The following is a 20,322-nucleotide window of genomic DNA, read 5'->3' as shown; positions in this document are numbered from 1 at the left end:
TTTATTTTTTATTTATTTTAGAGATGAGGTCTTGCTCTGTCACCCAGGCTGGAGTACAGTGGTGCCATCATAGCTCACTGCAGCCTTGAACTCCAGGGCTCAAGTGATCCTCCTGCCTCAGCCTCCCGAGTAGGTGGGACTACAGGCATGAGCCACCACGCCCTGCCATCTTTCTCTCTTGTCGCCACTTGCCACTGTCTTCTTTGCTCTAGGTCTCCATTGTTCAGTCAGAATCCAACACCCTCAATGGATCAAGTAGTGCTCAGAGAAGAAAAGAAGTAGGGAAGAAAATGACACCAAAGAGAAGTAGGGGTTCCAGAATTTTAGGAGAGATGTCAGGCTTCTCAAATATGTTGCTTAATTTGAGGTATGTGATCTTAGAATAGCCACAACTAAACTCCACCTGGCTTCTTCTTCCCCTATGTCTTAGAAAATAATGTGCCCCTTTTTCATTCTCTTGACAATCCTCTGCATTTCCATCTTTAAACCTATTTTAATTTGCCTCTCCTGGGACTTTTTTCTACAACTCTTTCTATTTTCTTTCCTCTTGTCTCTCTCCCCTGACTCCTTTCCATTTGCTTCAAGATGTGCAAATGGATCATCTCCTCTCTGGCAGCCAAAGTGTGGTTCATAGATCACTTACTTCAAATCTTTTGGGGTGATGTGTAAATTTTTTCTAGCCTGTTTTTTAAAACCTGTGTCTCTCCACATCCACAATGTTAAAAACATCGAACTTGCCTTCTATTTCGCTCACTACTCTTCTCTTTCATCTGCTGCTTTCCTCTTCTGTCTTTGTAAGTCCGGGCACAGAAAGAGGTTGGAATTTGGTGCCCGCATGGGGGTTGATTCTGTGCGTCGTTGCTTAGTAGCTGTGTGATCTTGGGCCGCTCGTGTATCTTCAGGAGGGCATCTGCCTTGGAGGTTCGTGTGGCTGGCATGTGACACTTTTGAAGTGAGAGCCCAAACATACTTGTGCTCTAAGCATCTATGTCTTCCGGTTTGCTGGTGGAAAACTTGGAAATTATCGCTGTTGCCAAGGTTGTAGCTCTGGGGGAGAGCTAAAGGTTGACTGTCTTTTATCCACTCTGCTCCACGCACACACTCATGGTCCTTTCCTGTAACAAATCATGGTCAGTTTGGCATGGCAACACTGGAAGGGAGAAATTCTCTCCAGTGAACCAGAAAATGCAACAGGATCTTTCTGTGATTGGGAGAGATAAGAGTACCTGAAGTACTTTTCTCTTTACCAGAAAAATATTTTTCTCAGACAGCTGGAGACATCAAAGATATAAAACTGTGGATACAGGGAGATGAATGTTCTAATATTAACGTTATGTAAAAAATATACATGTAACTTTTAAGGTCAGCATGTTTAGTTTCCTCTGTCTGGTAACCCCAAAGCAGTCATGCGCAGAGAAGGGAGTTCTAATCACAGAAGTCTTCACTCCAAGGAGACAGGCAACCATTACCTTTCCTCATGAACATCTGAGCAAGCCAAGCTTTGATAGTTTGTGGTAGATCATGTCAAGATCTAAACAGTGGAATCTTCAGTTTTTGGAGGTGGGGGGCAAGCCACCTGGATTGAAGAAGATTTAGTGATGAGCTGGCTAAATAAATGGAATTTTTAAGAGGTATCATGAAAGAGATGGAAGTCTCTTTTTGAGTGGAGCAATCTGAGGGTCTAAAGTATCACTTACTATGAGAGAGGGTGACATGTTTTGTCCTAAGTTGGGTAGGAAGTATAGTCATTCACGTCGTATAAAAACGTAACAGGATTTGCAACTTCTGCAGGGACCCCTGAAGGAAAAATAGAGAAGAAACTCTGTGAAATTCATGGTCCTGGCCTTGTGTATGGCCCAGAACTCTGATCAGGCGTTTCAGCCACTTTATGAGGTTGTTTTACCTTGGACAACCCTGCTAAGGATTTATTTCACATATATGCCTTCTGTTGGCCTTTTCTTATTTTTGCTGTGGATATATATATTAAAAATTTGCATCACTGTTGATTTTCACTGATAAAATACATTTAATAGTCTTGGTTTTGTACAGTTTTTGTGTAATTCGTTTTCTACTTTTTTTACACTTACATTTATTTTTGGTAGCTTTTTTCCTTTTTTTTTATTGTCTGTTTTTATCCATTAAGATGTTGAGTATCTTCCCCTTCTTCCCCCTAAGTATACCAAAATCCCTCTCCAAAATGAATCAGAAGGCCTACAGTGTGACAGTCCTTTCCAGATTATAAGGCTCAAACTAAGGGATTAAGATTGTTTCTTGACACCAAACATTATTCATCCTCTTAATTTGGAGCCACGTAGCCTGAAATCCATGCTGTGATGAAATGGAGATAATTTCTCTGAGCCTTACTTCTCCTAAAAATGAAGGTAATGATATCTACCTAGTGCACAGTAATGAAGATTAAATGAGCTATATGCATCTAGCACAGGAACTAGAATAGGAGAGTCTTAATAAATGTAACTTTATTTCTTCTTCAATTTCTGTAAAACTCCAAAGAATGTTAGAAAATGTCTAGGTTGAAAGGAGAAGATCATGAGTTTGGTGTTAAGTTTTAGGTATTTTAAATCATTCAAGTGAAGAATATCAACTAGGCAGTTGGGTTTAGGGTATAAAGTTCAGAGATGTCTGAGTGGAGGGTCTGCAGTTGAAGGTATAAGATTGCTTATGGAGTCTTGAGTAACAGTGTACCTAGCGCCTCGAATTTGAAGTTTCTGAGGATTGAAAGGCATTCAGTTGAGAACGCCCAAGGACTAGGAGGAAAGGGAAATATGATGTCATAGAAGCCATGTCAAGCATATTTTTTTTTAAGAAGAAAGGAATAGGAGTGTCTTTTTGATCATCAAAGATAAGAACTTTGGTTTTAACTACTTAGCGGTCACTGTTAATATTTTCAGAGAGTTTTCTTGGTGGAATCATAGAGTTAGAAAGACTCTACTTGCCATCCCCCAGAATTGAGTTATCTTTCCTTTGACATGGCAAAGTATTCATTTTATATGCTTCTAATGTGATTTTTTTCTCTATTGTTTATAACTATAGCTGTTTACACTTAAGTTCATTCCAATAATAAATTGTCAATTTCCTGAAGACACAGAGGACATACAAAGTACCATAGATAATAAATTATACCTAGTAAGTATTTAGTAGTTCTGTCTTAGAATCGTTGGTTCTCACAATGAACAAAACACATTTCTTTGTCTGTTCATCCATTCATTCATCTGCTGAACAGTTGTTTGTTTATGAACTCCATACCATGTGCCAGGCACTATTTTAGGCTATGTGAATATAGTGGTGAACAAAAGATACTCCCTTTCTGTGTGAAACTCACATTGTGGTGGAGACAGATGATAAGGAATGAATACATATTCTGAGGGCCTTTGGTGTCTTACTTTATTTGTTCCTTACAACAATGGCGTTATGTACATGTTATTATGAGTCCTATTTCATTGATGGGAGAATGGAGGCACCGGGATATTTAGTAACTTGCCAGGGTTATCAGTTCATTAAGGGTAGATCTAGGATCCAAACTCAGGCAGTTTGACTCCCACATCCATGCTGTTAATCACCCTACTGGGCTGCAAACTGTTTGGCATTGGGTAAATCATTATTATTATTACTAATATAATTAATAGTCACTATTCCTCAAAGGAGCTGAGGGGTCATGTACTCCAGTTCAGATGAGGAAATAGACACCCATCCAACTAGTCACTTGGCAAAACTAAGTTTAGAAGCCAAGTTTCCAGGCTCCCAATCTAATGTTTTCTCCTCATACAATGCCTCTTGTTTAAGGGAGTGCGACAGAAGAAGGAAGAAGGAGCAGAAGGTTGAAGAATGAGGGAATGGGCAAAGAAAACTAAGGATATATAGAAGACATGTAGGAAGGAATTAAACCTATTTGATTTGGGGTTTTTGATGCTACCAAACTGATTTTTTTAGGTTCTTCCCCCATGTATTCTCAAGAGTGGATGTCCTTGAAATAAGCATATTTTCGTGCAAAACAATAGTATTTCATTTTGTTGATTAGTAAAAGCTAATTCAGGAGCTAGGAGACCCTAGCTACTTGAAGAGGCAAAAAACTATGTTTTGGAAAGAACATTATTCCTGGCATTTATATTGTGAAGACACTGGTTGGGACACACACTAGAAACTTAGTTTCCTAACAGCCAAATCTTTGAGGGGTGTGTATGTGTGTGTGTGCCTATGTGTCTGTATGTTTTGTGTATTTGTACGATGTATAAAGGAGTATATATTTATTTCATAAAATCCTGGCAATATTGAATTTACTTTGTGTATACCTTGTAGGAGAGAGGGTATTGAAATACTTTCCTGAGATAGAAAAGTTTTTGTATTTATATGCAAGGCTACTCTAATATCACGTAATATCACGTACCATATTTAAGCATCACGAATATACACTAAGCAAGGGACAGATGCACCAGGAATTTAAGCAGAATTTTTCTAAATGGCAAATAATTAGAGGGGAACAGATGCCTATGGGCAGCAAAGGATGAAATGAGGTACCAGGAATTTTAAAAGGGAGATGGAAATACATATGTGGAATGCAGTTGCTCTCAACGATGTTTAAGCCTAGAGGGTGTGCTCACCCAAAGTTCTCCGTTTTTGTGGGTTTTGACTTAAATTTTTTTCTGTCTTTACCTCTATTCCCCAAAGAAATAGATCATGCTAATCATTCCAAAGTGGAACAGATTTTCTTTCTAACCTCGATTTTGGTTGATCTGCGGTTGCATCTCTTTCTTCTGCCTCCCCAGGGTCTTGTCCTTTCACAGGACTGCCAGGATATGACATTTCATAACAGTGTCAGTCCTCATTTATTTATTATTTATACCCCATATACTTCCAAAAGTGTTTTTAGGTAGCCTACCAATTAAAGACGCATAAGAATGTGATGCTTTTTTTCTTGATGTGTGTTTTAGGATGGACTTGGACCTCCTTTCTTGTGAAGTTGGGTGTGTGTGTCCATCTCAGAACTAGTCTGCATAGTCTTGATGTCGAAGAGGAAACAAATCTCCCAGAGTAAAGTAGAGAGCAGCATTAGGCATTTCTCGTCTTCCTGTAGAGTGGTAGTTTAAACAGCAGGGGCACTGAGTAGAGCGATTCAGCAACCCAGCAAAGCTGAGCTGTAGCACCTGGTCATTATCCTTCAGGTTTAAGATTTACCTGTTGTGCTCATTGTAACAAAAGAAATGAAATCTCTGTAATTATATTGGAAGGGGGAGGAGATCATGTTTTCGTTTCTTTGATCTTGAGCGAGAATAGGCTCTGCTTTTGGAAATTTAATTTGAAAGAACCCAACGTACACATCTGCTTTTTGTACTGCAATTTCTATTGAGCTTGAAAATAGAAATTTATTAATGCAAATGTGTAGAGTCTGTTCCTTGAGGGCAAAAAAAAAATACACTTTCAAAACACAAGGTGATCTTTTCTACATAGCTATGTATGATTTTTATAAATATGTTTTCTGTTTTTTTTTTTCCCTAGAGTTCAGAGATGAGGTTTCTTGTTAACAAGGACTCAGTATAAAAATTATAGGATACATTGGGGAACAGAAAGATTCACGGTTATTTCAATATTGAAAAGTTTTTCAAAGAACAAATTCATTGGTAAAGAGGTGGGAAAGTAAATCCTCAAAAGAAAAAAAAAACAACAAGCCAAAAAACAAGTGCGTCATCAAACCATTTTGAGAACATGTCTGAATTGATGGTAGGGCCCATGCTAAGAGACAAAGCTTTCATTTCAACGAATCCAATCTGCCTAGTGTTCTGTAAAATTGCCTTTGCCTGTAAATGGAATGGCATGCAGATTTTAGGTAGGACACTTTCTCACCCAACTTAGCCTGTACTCTATTTCATTTTTCTGCCATTACATGAAACTGCACATAAATGATAACTTGACTTAATCCTTAAAGTGGCTGGATTGTATGGTCTATTTTGATTAACTTTTTCTTGTTCTTAGTGTAAATTTTCCAGTAAAGCCTTAAATGTCATGATCATTTTTGGACATAAATCCTTTAAGCTATTTTGCAGTCATATAGTTGTTCTTTGTAGGGTTTGAGTGCTTTCCTAAACTCCTTCTCATCTCCAAATGGGCAAAATAAATTATAAATTGTTGAGAGCATTCAATCACTCTTTGGATGAGCAATCATCTACTAAAGCTGGGGAAAGTATCCATTTTCAATACTTTGAGTAAATAGAGCTGATTCCTTCTAATATGTGTGCTGTATCAAAAGATCTCAAAAACTGTTATGTATTACCTAGGCTTAAGGAACAATACATGATTAAAAAATTCATTGGATCAATAAAACCAATCTTTTTTTTCTGATGTGATGTGATGAGGTTTTTTTTTTTTTTTCCTCCCCAAATGTAGTAGTTGGGTTTCAGTGGTGTATATTGTCCTTTCCTTCTGTTGGCTACTTTCTTTCTCCCTCCCTGAGTTTTTGTTTGTTGGCGGTGTTTGTTTGTTTTTAAGAAAGGAAAGCTGAAAGCCACAGAAAGTTAGGCTGTGAATTGGGAATTCTGAGTTTAAAGCCGGAATCCTATCCTTAACTTGTTTGTGTTTAAGTTGGTATTTCAGTTATGTTGCCAGTATAAGCTTGTGACCCTTGCAAATGTACAATTTCATTTGGGTTCAGTGATTCCTGGGTGAGTTTGTGACTGAGGATGCCAAAGCCCACGGGAATTATTTAAGACACACAATCTTGAGACTGAGTTGGCTCCTGCAAAGCTTTTGGGTAACCAGGGTTTCATTTTAACTGATTTGGGGGAGGGGGTCATGGAAAGTATTACTAACTGCTTCCAATTAATTAATTTCGAACATTTCAGTCTAATCGTGACTTTGTCAAGTGACAAGCATCTTTCTTCCTCACAGGCAAGCAACTCACAAACAAAATTTCTATTTCTAATGGCAGACAGTTGGGGTGCTGCAACCAAGCAGTCACCCTTAAAAATTAATGAGCTTAATGATGGTTAGAGAAGCAATTCTGATGGTGGTTGGGGAGGGAGGGGCCACGGGGTAGCAGAAGGAGGAAGACTGGACTCCTCCTAAGTGACAATGATGTGAGCCCCTGTCCTTATCTCCCCTCCCCATCGCCGTCCCTCCCCCAGTCGCCACCCCTCCCCCCGTCGCCACCCCTTCCATCCCCCTCTCTTTACAGGAGCCAAAGCAGATAGAAAGACAGGGCGATTATGAAGACGTCAGTTAGAGCGTAGGCAGGCGAGAGGGGCGCAGCGCCCCAGATGAGGTCCGGGGAGAGCCGAGGAGGGTCACTCATGGACGACCGTGTGTGTGTGTCTGACAGACTGTGAAATGGTGCGTTGTTGCACGGCTGCGCTGCACCTGGGCCCTTCATCTGTGATTGATTGGTTTGGTCATGTGTAATGGTCCCATCTGCTCTGTGTTGTTTTTCTTTTTTTACTTATAAACACCGTTCCCAGCGGCTGAGAGAGGATGAGCTATGTTTTGTCATCTTCACTTACACTTTAGCTCAAAAAAGTGGTCAAGTAGGTAAGCTCTAAAGTCTGTCCAAGTCATGTAGTAGGAAAGTACGGTTTTTCCCCTTTGCTTCATGTGGTGTGTGTGTGTGTGTGTGTGTGTGTGTGTGTGTGTGTGTGTCTTTGCACTCTCCTGCGCACGCGTGTGTGCGTGGAGTTTTAATGCTGCCTGTTAATATCTGAACAGTTCATGGACCACAGAAGACCAAAAATCGCAGAAATGATTTGCACAAATCTGTGTGTTGTGACTCTTACTGCAGCGAGGAGTTTTTTTTGTAACGGAGCCAATACTTAATTAAAACCGCTGACATCATGGTGTTATAATTAAGCGTGGCATTAATTAAGCTGGAATAACGATTTTTTTTTATTAAGAACTGCTTCTATTGTATAAGACCGTTATCAGCTAAAAACAAAATAATTTTAAAGCAAAAATAAATTCGCCTTAACCTAGCCCTTTTCAACTTCCCCAAAGTCCGGCCTCAGGACTGTCGTCATCAGGGCTCTGTGTGTGTGTGGGTGCGTGTCTGTGTGTATGTGTGTGTTTGGTGGTGTTGGGATGGGGGAGAGTGGAAGTGAAATTTGTTTTTTTTCACCCAAAAATGCTGATCGGCTCCTGGCATTCTGATGGCTAATTATGCATCGGAGAGCTTCGACAGCTGCATTCATCATCATAAAATGTAATAATTAATGACATTCCAACAAAGAAAAATATGCAAATGAGGACTCATTAGCATTTTCATATTCAGCTTTGATAATGCTTTTGCTGACAAGGTTGTAATTAATGAAAATTCATGTCGCAGTCAGGAGATTGGATCGGTTTCATTCCGCTCACAATTCCCAAATGCTTGCATTATGGAAAACCGGCAGCTCTGCCAACTTTTCAGGGAAGAAAAAAACACACACACACACTAAAAGCACCAGATGCAAATTAATGGTAGGGAGTCTTTAACTCTTTAAACCACCCCCCTAAATTTCCATCATAGGAAGCATGTGATGAGTGTTAGCCTAAGAACTAGATTCTTTCTTTTTTTAATAATGGCAAGGAAAGTATTTTATTCGTGACCCAAGTGTGAGAATTTCTGGCAAACTTTTTTTTTTTTTAATATTAAAAAGAAAACAAAAACAAAAACCCTCCACCTTTTCCCTTCTTTCCTTTTCCCTTTCAAGACTATTTAAATTTACATAGTAAAACATGTTAGGACAGCCAAGCCCCAGCGTGTTGTGTTCTGTCCTCTGGCTGGCAAATTTACGCCACAACAGTTTACTCATCCACATGCTTTTTGGCGACTCTTCATCACTTATTTGGGCTTAGATCTTCTGGTACCTCCCTCCGTGTGCTACCCATAAGGTCCCAAGAAAAGCAAGTATTTGATTTCTCTATTCAGGGTGGGTTTTTTTTTTTTTTTTTGATGATAATAGTTGTTTTTTTAGTGCTTTTTCTTTTTTAATGTAGTCCCTTTGTGGTTTAGTATAAGAGTTGGAGAATGTGCCCATAATTCTCTCACTCAACACTTCTGGTTTGGTGTCGTTCTTCAAATGTAATTTTAGGAGACACTATACAATCAAAATGGGTATCCAGAAACCCCAGAGCAGAGATATCGACAAATATTTAGTACAGAGAGCTATTAATTTATAAAAATCCTCTGTGTTGCTTTGAAAATGTGAACTTTCTATTGACAAATGACCATTGCGTGTGAAACTGGTAACGTGTTTGTCATACAAGCCTAAAGTTAAACTGAAAGTTCTATCTGACCCTCAAGGGTAGAAAGAAAACCAGAGTTCTGACCTGATTTCGTATTGGATCTTTAGGTTAAAAGAAATGATTATTACTAAAACAGATCTTTTTGCTGAGGCAGTTGTTTAAAAAAAGAGGCTAGGATAATGATGAAGAAGGGAGAATAAAAGCATAGTTCCTTATAAATTGTTACATTTATAAACATTTTCACTCTCAAATGAATAAAACAACTTCTGGGAGTTCCTAAGATGCAGTTTCCTGTTTATTTAAAGTTAAATTGTAATTCCCTAAGTTGCTAGCCCAGCATAAATAAAGATTATAAATATGCCTTGTTAAGGGAGGAGAGAAACTTTGATATGCTGGGTCTTATTTTACTTATCTTAGTAAAATAGAAAGTATCATCAGTTATTTAATGAGGATTTTAAGGTAAATCTTTTTTCCCTGCTATATGATTAAGAATGACTAGGTTTTTATTCCTTATTAAACTCTCAGAGTTCCAAAAACCAGAATTTTATTTTAGTCGCTTGCTTTTTCCAACTTTTCTTTTGTCACAGTTGTACACGAACTTGTGTGTGCACATGCATGTGTGTAATGTGTGTGTATCCATGTCTGGAGCTTATGGTGGCTCTGTCCCCTTTCCTTTAAAATCTATTGTGTTAAAATAGCAGGCAGAAGAGGGTTTTACTTTTTTTTTCCCCCCCTTTCAGTTTATTTCTTTTTTGTGTGGGCAAACTGCCCATCCAGATGGTAGAATTTCACCTGTAAGCAATCTGAAGCAATAGGTTAATTCTGACATTTTATAGAGCTTTTTTATTTTCTTTTCATACAGTACAACTAAGTGCAGGCTAACTGCTCAAGATAATGTTCCCTTTTTTTTCTTTTAAAGCGCTTCCTGCTGTGATTGGTTCTTTTTTCCCCAAAATCTGTATTTGGGGTTCAATTGAAATCTGTGGCTTGAGGCACTTTGCTGTTATTGTCAAAACCACATCTGATGAAATCTTTGACCACTTCTAATGTGTGTAAGTGAGGAAGTGATGGCAGAAGTGAAAGAGCAAGTGTGGATCAGCAGGTTGGTCGCTGAGCAGCAAATCCTTTTAATTTTATAAGCGGAACGTTCCACTGGCTTTGATAAATTCGCTGTTAGTTTTCTCCTCCCACCAAATTCACGAATATATACCAACTCGTACCTTCCTAAGTAATGCCTAGCATGGTACTAGCTTCGGGAATCCTGAGATTTGCTTTTGTTTGCAGTGTGGCTAGCCTCTTGGTGCCTTATGTGGCCGAATAAACTGGAGAAATACTTCACAATGATTTGTTGACCTGTTATCAAGGAATCTCATGATTTCCAAAAGCCGGATTTCAGGGTGTTTTTGGAGTAGAGTGTAGAAGGGAAAGGGAGTGTTGGAGATTGTTTTTATGCATAATAAGTGTAATCATGCTGTATTTACAAGTGAGTTTTGAATGCACCACCTTCCTGTTTTATTTCTAGGTAAACTTCATTTTCATGAATTGTTTCTTGAGTTGCTAATAAAGAGGACTTTAGAAGCATCTTCTCCCCTGGCGTATTCCTTTGACAGGACGTATTTGAAAGCGCTCTCCTCACGTTATATCTGTTAAGACTTGGGACCAAATCATGGCGTTATTTGCTGCTTTTTCTGTTGTGTGGTTTGCACATGTTAATTCCTGTGGGCATTTTCTAATAAAAGGGATGAGATTTTCACTGTCCAGCAACAAACTGCATTTACTGGAGTTATTGAACTCTGAAATAGGAAACCTGTGGGTGATCAGTTTAACCCTCACTGAAGCTGTTGCTTCAGTCAATGAGAATTATAGACCATGACTGAGAATTTTAAAGTAGTTGTTTCACTAAGACATCCAAAAGTTTTGTTTCAGGTGTTGCGACAAAAATCAACATTTGTTTGTGGGCAGTGAAGCCAGTGTTCCTGCCTGTCTTTCCATTGAGTTGCTTCTCATATTTCCCTTGCAAACTTTCCCATTGGTTGGGGTCTGTGGAGAGATTTCAGTGGCTGGCTGGTGGGAATGTTTGGGAGAACATTTGCGTATCAAAGCAGCCTAAATATTTGCAAAAATGTTTGCTTGAGAAAAAAAGAATCCACTTAGGATTAGGAAGTAACTGCTTAAACATTTTAAAAGCATTTGTGATTTCCCCGAAGTATATTATTCATGAGCCACTGCCTATCCTGAACTTCAGGGTTCATGCTGGAATCCATATTTTTCTAAAAGCTTATGAGATAATGAAGGTTTTGTTTTATGATTAATATAGATGGTATAAAGTTAAAAAACACTTGAAAAGCCAAACTATATTTTAAAAATTAATTGGTTTTCATTTAGTGAACCTATGAAAAGAAAGGTGTAGAGGAAGGCCCTCATGAAATTGATGGAATGTTGAATAGCCCTAACCTCATTCTTTCTGTCTGTTATGGATTTTTTCCCCTTGGTAAAACACAAGTGTATTGCTATGATAGAACACTCTTTCTGCTGGAGTCCATAAGCTTGCTTTCAATGGTAATGATTTGAATGTCAGATCTTTATCCTTTTTCTTTATAAAGAGTTTAATGTGGACATTTTTGTGTTGAAATATTAAAGTTTTAACTACATTTCCTCGATGGTTTGGAAACAGTATATGTGAAATTCATCGTTGGCCAGTTTTTCCAATGTGTTAACAATGTAGGAGTTGAGCATTGACAATTACTGTACTTAAAAGCCCCTCGGATCAGGTGTTATTTTACCATCTGGACATTTTAATTAGTAATAAAAGTGTGGATCTGGATACACAGAAATAGGATCTATGGTACACAATGGCCCACTGCACTCTATCGGTGCTGAGGTGTGCATGGCTACATTTTATAAACGTGTGTGTGTGCAAAAGTATAATTGCGTGTTGAAAATGTGATCTTTCCTTTTAGCAAACCCCAGCATAGGATTTTTGGCTCCTTTTTCAAACTGGGCACCAACACAATACTAAAAAATTTGACTACTTTTCTTAGGGAAGAAGTCAAAATGTGTACTCTATATACAGGTATATACATGCATTTTTAAGTAATGCTTACCTATATCTTTTGGATGGTCATACTTCCTCAAGTAATATGATATGGCATGACAAAAGATAATGCTGACATTAGAGGTAGGCTTAGGCAAAAGTTGTGGCTCCTCTATTTCATAGCTGTGTGCTCTAAGGCAAATAAATTAACCACTCTGAGTCCTTTTTTCCCCATATATAGAATGACAGTATAAATGATAATAGTTATGATACCTACTTAACAGGATCATGATGAAGTTCATGTGAGTATGTATGTGAAAGTACTTAATAAAATATAAGGAGTTGTAACAGTTGTTAATAATTGATTCTTAATACAAAATGCAGATTACCAATTCATAATCCACACACTGTCTTTCATAATTCAATGTTATCTCATCTTCAAAAATAAGGGAGATGCAAATATAACATTAGAGTATTAATAAATGGTAATTTTTAGACCACCAGAAAAATGTGTTCTTAATTTCCAACACAAAGCAAAATGACCTATTTTTATAAAGTGTATATGTGCTTTGAAAGAATGTTATTCTTAATTAAGGCAGAAGCGGGTACATTTGAGAGAAATAGTGACCCTCTGGAGAAATGGAGAATGAAAATAGTTTAGGGAATTGAGTCTTAGTGTCTTCTCTTTTGGAAAAATGCATGCATGTTTCTCTTAATCGTTGTGAGTTTCATGTTTGCAAACTAGTGCGAATACTTAAACGATAATCTTCATTGCTTAGAACCTACCTATTACTGTATGTACACACATATCTCATATATATATTTTATATATATAAAAAAACTTGCTCAAGAATGTATCATCACCAGGAAGTGAGGGAGTTGATAAAATTACCATTGGACCAGATGAGTTTGTACATTTCTATAGGAAATTGCGTCAGCTTTTATTGCAGGTTCAGTTCTTTTGTGAGAATTCTTTGGGACAATTAAAAACATTTTGATCTCTTTATTTAAAAGAATGTTAAGTGGTATACCATGCTATAACTATTTTGGTCATCTTGCTAATTGCATTCCCCTCTGCTTTAATGTAATAAATGCATACCTTGATCAAGTACAAATATTTACATTGTCCCTGACAACAAATATTATTATTATCAGCAACTCAGTTTTAATAATCAGAGTGGCATAGAGAGCTTATAAGACTTGTCTCTGGGACATGATATTAGCAGGAATGTGCAGAGTTCCTTTTTGGGGGCATGCTAGGAGGAGATAAAGTCAACTGAGGCATTCCAGTTCATTCCTTCATTGGACAGATAATAAGTAAACCACATAAGAAGCAGGAATATGTCAGCTATGACTGTACAGCTTTTAAGATTTTTTTAGACTTAAGAATGAAAACTGGTTTCATTTAATGTTCTATTCGTTTCACTTAAATGTTCCAATCTAATGACTAGTTTCATTTAAATATTCTAATCTAGTGAACAAATAAGACCTGTATCTAATCTGTCTTGAGATTTTAAAAATGAGGCTACAGGTCCTCCTCTTTAAAACTCCATTTGATCAAAATGCCCACGTCTACCGTAACCTACAGATTTCAGTACCCGCCATCAGGAGATGAGAAAAGAAATGGTGGGGCTTCTTGAAAAATGGTATCATCAAAATGATTCAGTTGAAAATTTGGGGGACAGCGTTTAAACTTAGATAAAAAAAATAAAGTAATCCAAAGTAAAGTCTGTAGCCAAACCCCTTAATTGTGATGCATTTGCTGAGTTCCCCTCTTCCATCGTCGGGCCTGCTCTGATGCCATATGGCCTACCATGGAACATTTAACTTGTCAGATATAATGGATTGTCCTGGAAGCAGATTTTTGCTTTGAGCACTCGGCTCCTTTCTTGCATTTCACTCTCAGCTCCAGGCTGCAGGATGAAGGATTGTGGTGGAAATGCAAAGAAGAGACACACAGTTGATTCCCCTTAAGAGGGTGACCTATATGCCACATAATTTTACCCACGTAAAGAGGCATTATCCCCATCACTGGCCTTAGCAGGCTGCATGTCAGAATCATTTAAATTTGCCTGGACTTAACAGATTGTGCAAACATTTCAGAATTGAGTGCTTAGGAATAATAAAACATCCTCATTTTAACTTATGCAGAAATGGAGTAGCCACGGCGGCCAAAGGATGCGTATTATTTATCGTGACCTACATGTAACCTAAACCACCTGGTTTGTAGAGCCTTTAAATTAAGTTCATCTCTCAAGTCTATGGAGAATGCTTAAAAAAAAAAAAAAAAATCACCTGATGGAGATGTTACATGGCTTCATTGTTTTTGTTTGGTGAGTAGTGATGAGGTTGAAATGATCATTTAGGTGCGTGGACAAGTGGCAGTTGCTTTTCCTACCGTGTATTCCAGCCTGAAACTTAAGTGCAGACCTTCCATTTATTCAAACTTATTTGAAATCTGAGATTGAACATCCTGTGTATTATTTAATCAGACCTCCCGTTTATTCTAACCTATTTGAATTTAGAAGTCAAATATCATGTGGATTATTTAATTTTTATCTGTGAAAGTAAATAATATAGTCTTTGTTGTTGGTTCTAATTTGGTGATTTCATGAGATTTTTTTTTTTCTTTTCAATTTGGGCTGTTGTTTTCTGAAATCACAAGTTTGGAAAGCACTAGGACGAATTTGTGACTTTTGCATTTATCAAAAAACTTCCTTAGAAGAAGAAATCATGCCCTGTCTATATGTACATGCTCATACAAGCTGTGAGATACTCTTCTGGTATAACCTACTGTAATCCCAAGCAAATATTATAATATAGAGACCAAGAATAGACAATTTATAAATAATCAATCAAGCACAAACCAGTCGAAAAATAAATAATTTATGTATCTCAATTTTACCATAAAATGGCACATATTTGATTGCTGTAGGGCTGCAAAAATTAATTAATAGATTTGTATATATGACACTTGGAAAGATATACACACTACAAGAGACTATTTGCAAAGGGTAATTTAATATACTCACCAAATATGTGTTATGTTAGAAATTTAATATTTAATTTATCTACAAATTCATGTATTATAGGTAACTAGTAATATAGGTCATGTAGGTCTATAAAAATCACAGTGGCCTTGAAAACTGACATAAGCTCACTTCTATGCAAAGAATTACTTCTTTTTAATGAACAACTTTCTATGAAGCAGCTAAGAAATCTCTGCTAAAGTCGGTATTTAATAATAAATTGTATTTGTGTATATTTCTTACTAATCCCAAATCAAGCACATTAGTTTTATTAATGCCACTGATAGGCTGCCTCCCCCACCCCCGCCCCCCTCTCAGATTTGGTCAGGCTTAGTCCTAAATGAGTTTGGGAAGTGCCTAGCCACAGTCAGTTCTTGTTGGGGCATGTGCGCCCTCTGCTGGCTGCTCAGATTGGAACTTTCTAGTATGTGAGGTTCTTACTTTACTTTTCAAGGTTGGGTTTTTTTTGTTTTTTGTTTTGTTTTGTTTTTTCATTTTTATAGAACTAATCAGATAATTTTGCAGTGATGGTAAAGTTGAGTTTTAATGTGGCAATTCATTTGTTTTTATTTGGAAATAAAGATGGGGTTTTGTTTTGGGTGTGTTAATGCTAAATAGACAGTCCTGATAGTTCAAATAACATGTGAGGTATGTGCCGCTCCTGAGTTTTTCAGTGGTTGATTTTCATATTTTCCTTGTTTTCATATTCCTCTTGATCTGATTACGAAGACTTCTTGTTTGACTAAGTTGGGAAAGGAATTTAAAAGGGGACAGATAATCTATTGAAATTTTGAAATAAGACGATTTGTCTGTAGTGGATGTGGTAGGTGATACCTAGTAGGAAACTCCCTTTTAGAATTAATGTTATGGTTTTCACTTGCTTTGCCAAGGAAAATGAGTGTGTATTTACATTCTAATGCTTTATAAAGGCATTTTTCGTTTCTTTGCAGACCAAAGTAAGCTATGCTCATTGGCAGACATTGAGAATGGTAGTTTGAGTGGAACCTTTTTTTGTTTTATTTTGCTTTTGCAGTTGTTTATAGAGTGTGCGACGTTAAAGGAACAAATCACTGACAGTCTCTTTGTTCCCAAGACACAGGACTAAACCTCACAGGGGCAGTCACAGAGGGAGAGGTCAGACCCCTCTGCCATTCCTTGGACGGAGAATATCCTTGGGTCCTGATAGTGAAGACCAGTGCTCTTGTATAATGTATATGTCTTAAAAAATAGCAATAATCTTTGTTAAGAAGATTCCATCAAATTCTTTTTAATATTTAAGTTTGTATGAGTGATTTCTGTATGTCTCTGAAATGAAATGTCTTGATTGAATCAGTTTAGTATTATACAGAAAGGACAGTTTAGATCTTTATAGTTCTTTTGTCTTACATTGCAAATCTCTCTAATTTGTAAGCAAAAGCCATCAAAACTTCCAAACTAACTAGTCAAAACATTGAAAGATTAAAGAACTTAGAGCTGGGGAAAGAGAAAAATATCATCTAAGTTTTTTTTCCAGTTTTCCCTCTTTCCAATTTAAGTTACCAGTTACCTTAAAATTTCTTTTGGATAAATCCTATACTTTTTTTTTTTTTTTACTTATTTTTGATTTATTTAACATAGTCAAATAACTAAGAAATGTATTCTTCTTTTTTTTTTTTTTTTGTTAGCAACAGGGTCTCACTCTGTTGCCCAGGCTGGAGTGCAGTGGTACGATCATAGCTCACTGTTACCTGGAACTCCCGGGATCAAGCAATCCTCTCACCTCAGCCTTCTGAGAGCTGGAACTACAGGCATGTGCCACCACACCCAGCTATTTTTTTTTTTTTTTTTTTAGAAACGAGGTCTCAGTATGTTGCCCAGGCTGGTTTTAAACTCCTGGCAAGTGATCCTCCCACCTCAGCCTCCCAAAGCGCTGAAATTACAGGTGTGAGCCACCGCGCCTGGCCAAGAATTGCATTCCAACAAATATGAAGTCCCCGTTACATCTGTTATAATGTTGTCTCGCGTGGAAGGTCAAGTACACGTCTGTCCTGTCACCACCTTGTCTTCAGTGAGGCTGTCTTAGGTGCTCTTTCTCTGTGCTTCTGCTCGTTCCCATTTCACCCCCCCCGATGCATAGCATCGCGTTTACTCCTTAACCTTCTAAACCATTACGTCCTTGAGAATAATGTCCACTGTTGACTCTAGCATCCAGCACGGAGTACCCGGAAGACACCCCACAAACATTTATTTCCCTGTGTCATGTGTTTTAGACTTCTTTCACCACTGTTCAGTTGATAATTCTTGCAAGTCTCAGAATTGAAGATCTCTGCTGTAAACATACGTGACATGTAATGCATTTATTTTCTTGTATACTTTGGATAGGATGAGGTCATTCTTCTGGCTACTCTGCTTCTCCTTTCTGCTTTCTCTTTCTTCTCCCTGGTCACCCTTCCCTCGGCCTCTCCTCTTCCTTCCTGTGCTCCCCGCCTTCCTCTCTCAGTTGAGTCATGCTCGTAGATTCAGTCATCGGCAGGCTGCTCTTAAGCCTAGCAGTGTGGGACTATTCATCTCTGAACCCTCACCTTCCTGTAGTAATATCTAGTGCCGCAGGCCGGTTGGGCTCTGAGGACTTTAGCCCTGTTTACCTCACGGTTTGGTTATTGTGGGCCCATTCTCTTGAAGTTGATCTTGAAGAGCAGGCTTGGCTCAAAAAACATCAGTCTTCTATAAACCTAATGGCTAGCAGTCTTCCTACTGTTTGTCGGCTCTGGAATGTGTTTTGAATTCTGGGCATTTTTTCCCCCAACTTCTGAATAGTGTATGTTAAGGGAATGTAGGCCAATTGTATTCAGTGCTAAGGCTAGAGAAATGATCGTTGAATATGTTACAGATGCATACGTAAGTGATGCTTGGGCCATCTTCTGTCTGGGGTTAAAAGTGTTACTTATACACATATGTGCATGTATGTATGTATAATACTGGTATGTATTATACATGTCTATATACTGTATATAACATTTTCATGACCCCCCATTCTTTTTATTTTTCTACAGTCTGGAGTATCATATCACATGTGTGTGGTTTTTTTAAGAGATGAAAATTGTTATATTCTTGTTAGTTGTAAACTTAGCTTGAAAATGGAGGCCATCACCTATGTACCATAGTGCTAAAATATATAATTTTCCTATATGGACAGCTAGGTGCCTATACAGACACTCTGTAACAAACATAATATTAAGTCTTTTCCTCTGTTTTCTATTCCACTATGGCTTATTCGTTTTTATCATTTTTATTTCTTTATTTTTTGAAATTTCTTTCTTTTTGAGATAAGGTCTCACTCTGTCACCCAGGCTAGAGTACTGTGGCCAGATCATAGCTCACTGCAATCTTGAACTCCTGGGTTCAAGCGATTCTCCTGCCTCAACCTCCCAAGTAGCTGGGAGGCACCTTCCACCATGCCTAATTTTTAAAGATTTTTTGTAGAGATGTCGTCTCACTAGGTTGCCCAGGCTGGTCTCAAACTTATGACCTCAAGTGATCCCCCTGCCTTGGCCTCTCAAAGTGCTGGGATTATAGGTGTGAGCTGCTGTGCCTGGCCCATTTTTATTTTTCACATTTATTATGACTAAGATTCTGGTAGAACATACAGTGTAATGAGCAGCAAATAGTTTATAATTAAAAGTGATTTGTGTGGTGAAAGATGGCTGCTGATTTGCTTTAAATTTGCTGATAAATTCCAAAAAAATTGAAGGCAACCAAATCTTACTTATATGATGTCTCTACTGCACTCACCAGAAATGCCTTAGATCTCCTCCAATGGGAGAAAAGGGAGCAAGTTCTTTCCCTGAGTATGGACTTCAGCATGGACAGAGAATGCATGGGTGGAAGGACCTTTTTAAGTTAACAAATCAGAACAGGTTCACTGGAGTTTGATCCTGGATTCTAAAGGTGATTTCTACTCTTGAGCTAGAATGGAGAGGAGATGAGGGCGGACATGGTCGTTCACACCTGTAATCTCAGCACTTTGGGAGGCCAAAATGGGAGGATCAATTGAGGCCAGGAGTTAGAGACCATTCTGGCCAAGAGTTAGAGACCATTCTGCTCCCCCATCTCTGCAAAAAAAATTAGCTGGGCTTGGTGGTGCACACCTGTAGTTTCAGCTACTTGGAGGCTGAGACAGGAGGATCACTTGAGCCCAGGAGTTAGAGGCTGCACTTAGCTATGAGGATGCCACTGCAGTCTAGCCCAGGTAGCAGAGTGAGACCCTGTCTTAAAAAAAAATAAATAAATAACGGAGACGAGATGCTTTCACAGCATGGGCCAGGGGATCCAACTGAAGAGGAGCAGTCTTTCACGAAACTCCAGGACTCTCATGTTTCAGGGTGCTATTGTTTGTTAGAGGACCCTACTTGGTAATTTGAAGTTAATTTCTTTAAAACCGCCAGCTTTCATTAGTGGAGGTGAGCACATTTAAAGGCCTAGCATGCTGCCAGAAAGACATTTCTTTAACCCACGAAATGTAATTGTGTGAAAGGGCCTTGGAAGTCAACAATTGCTTCTGTTTTAAGAAAATCCACTCAAGTAGGTTGAATCTAGTAGTAATTTACTCTTTGATATCCGCCAGGTTACCAGGTCTATTGAAATTTTAGCTAATGTACTGTACAGAGCTATCTCTACTGCTTAAATTGATTATGTGTGTCCCAGGCTTATTAGAATAACTGGTGGAATTTTATTAAAAAAAAAAAAAAAGAGATTGCCAGACTGCACTCCACTGAATTCAAGTCCCATGAAGGAGAGAACCCAGGAATCTGTTTTTAAGAAAAGTTTTACTGATGGTTGTCAGAATTAGCGAGGTTCCATAGCCATAGAATGGAATTTGTGGGGACTGCTTCTCTACACACCCTTCCTGAGTCTTCCTTTCTACCTAAGAATACGACAAAAATATTCTATTTGTGCTTGCTTTTGATATCTTCAGCGTGTATTGCAAAATGACTTTTTTTCATTTTTATATGAAAACAATTATGTTCATTTGAATAAAAAATAAGCTTTCAAGTGCAT

General features: G+C 38.0%; 1 protein-coding gene across 6 annotated transcripts in view; it reads left to right on the top strand.

Annotated features, from left to right (window-relative positions):
- TCF4 (transcription factor 4) overlaps nt 1-20,322 on the top strand; it is a 392,852-nt gene that overhangs the window by 191,656 nt on the left and 180,874 nt on the right. The window contains exon 1 of one of the 6 annotated variants that reach the window (XM_012651759.1): nt 8,562-8,880. The exons of the other annotated variants lie outside the window; for them this stretch is intronic. The gene's annotated coding sequence lies outside the window, so the exon portion shown is untranslated. Of the gene's footprint in view, nt 1-8,561; nt 8,881-20,322 lie in introns of those variants that run through there. 6 annotated transcript variants of the gene reach the window in all.

The sequence above is a fragment of the Propithecus coquereli genome, unplaced genomic scaffold (assembly GCF_000956105.1).
Source record: "Propithecus coquereli isolate 6110/MARCELLA unplaced genomic scaffold, Pcoq_1.0 Scaffold37, whole genome shotgun sequence".
Classification (NCBI taxonomy): Eukaryota; Metazoa; Chordata; class Mammalia; order Primates; family Indriidae; genus Propithecus; species Propithecus coquereli.
This window is presented reverse-complemented; position numbering and strand designations above follow the sequence as displayed.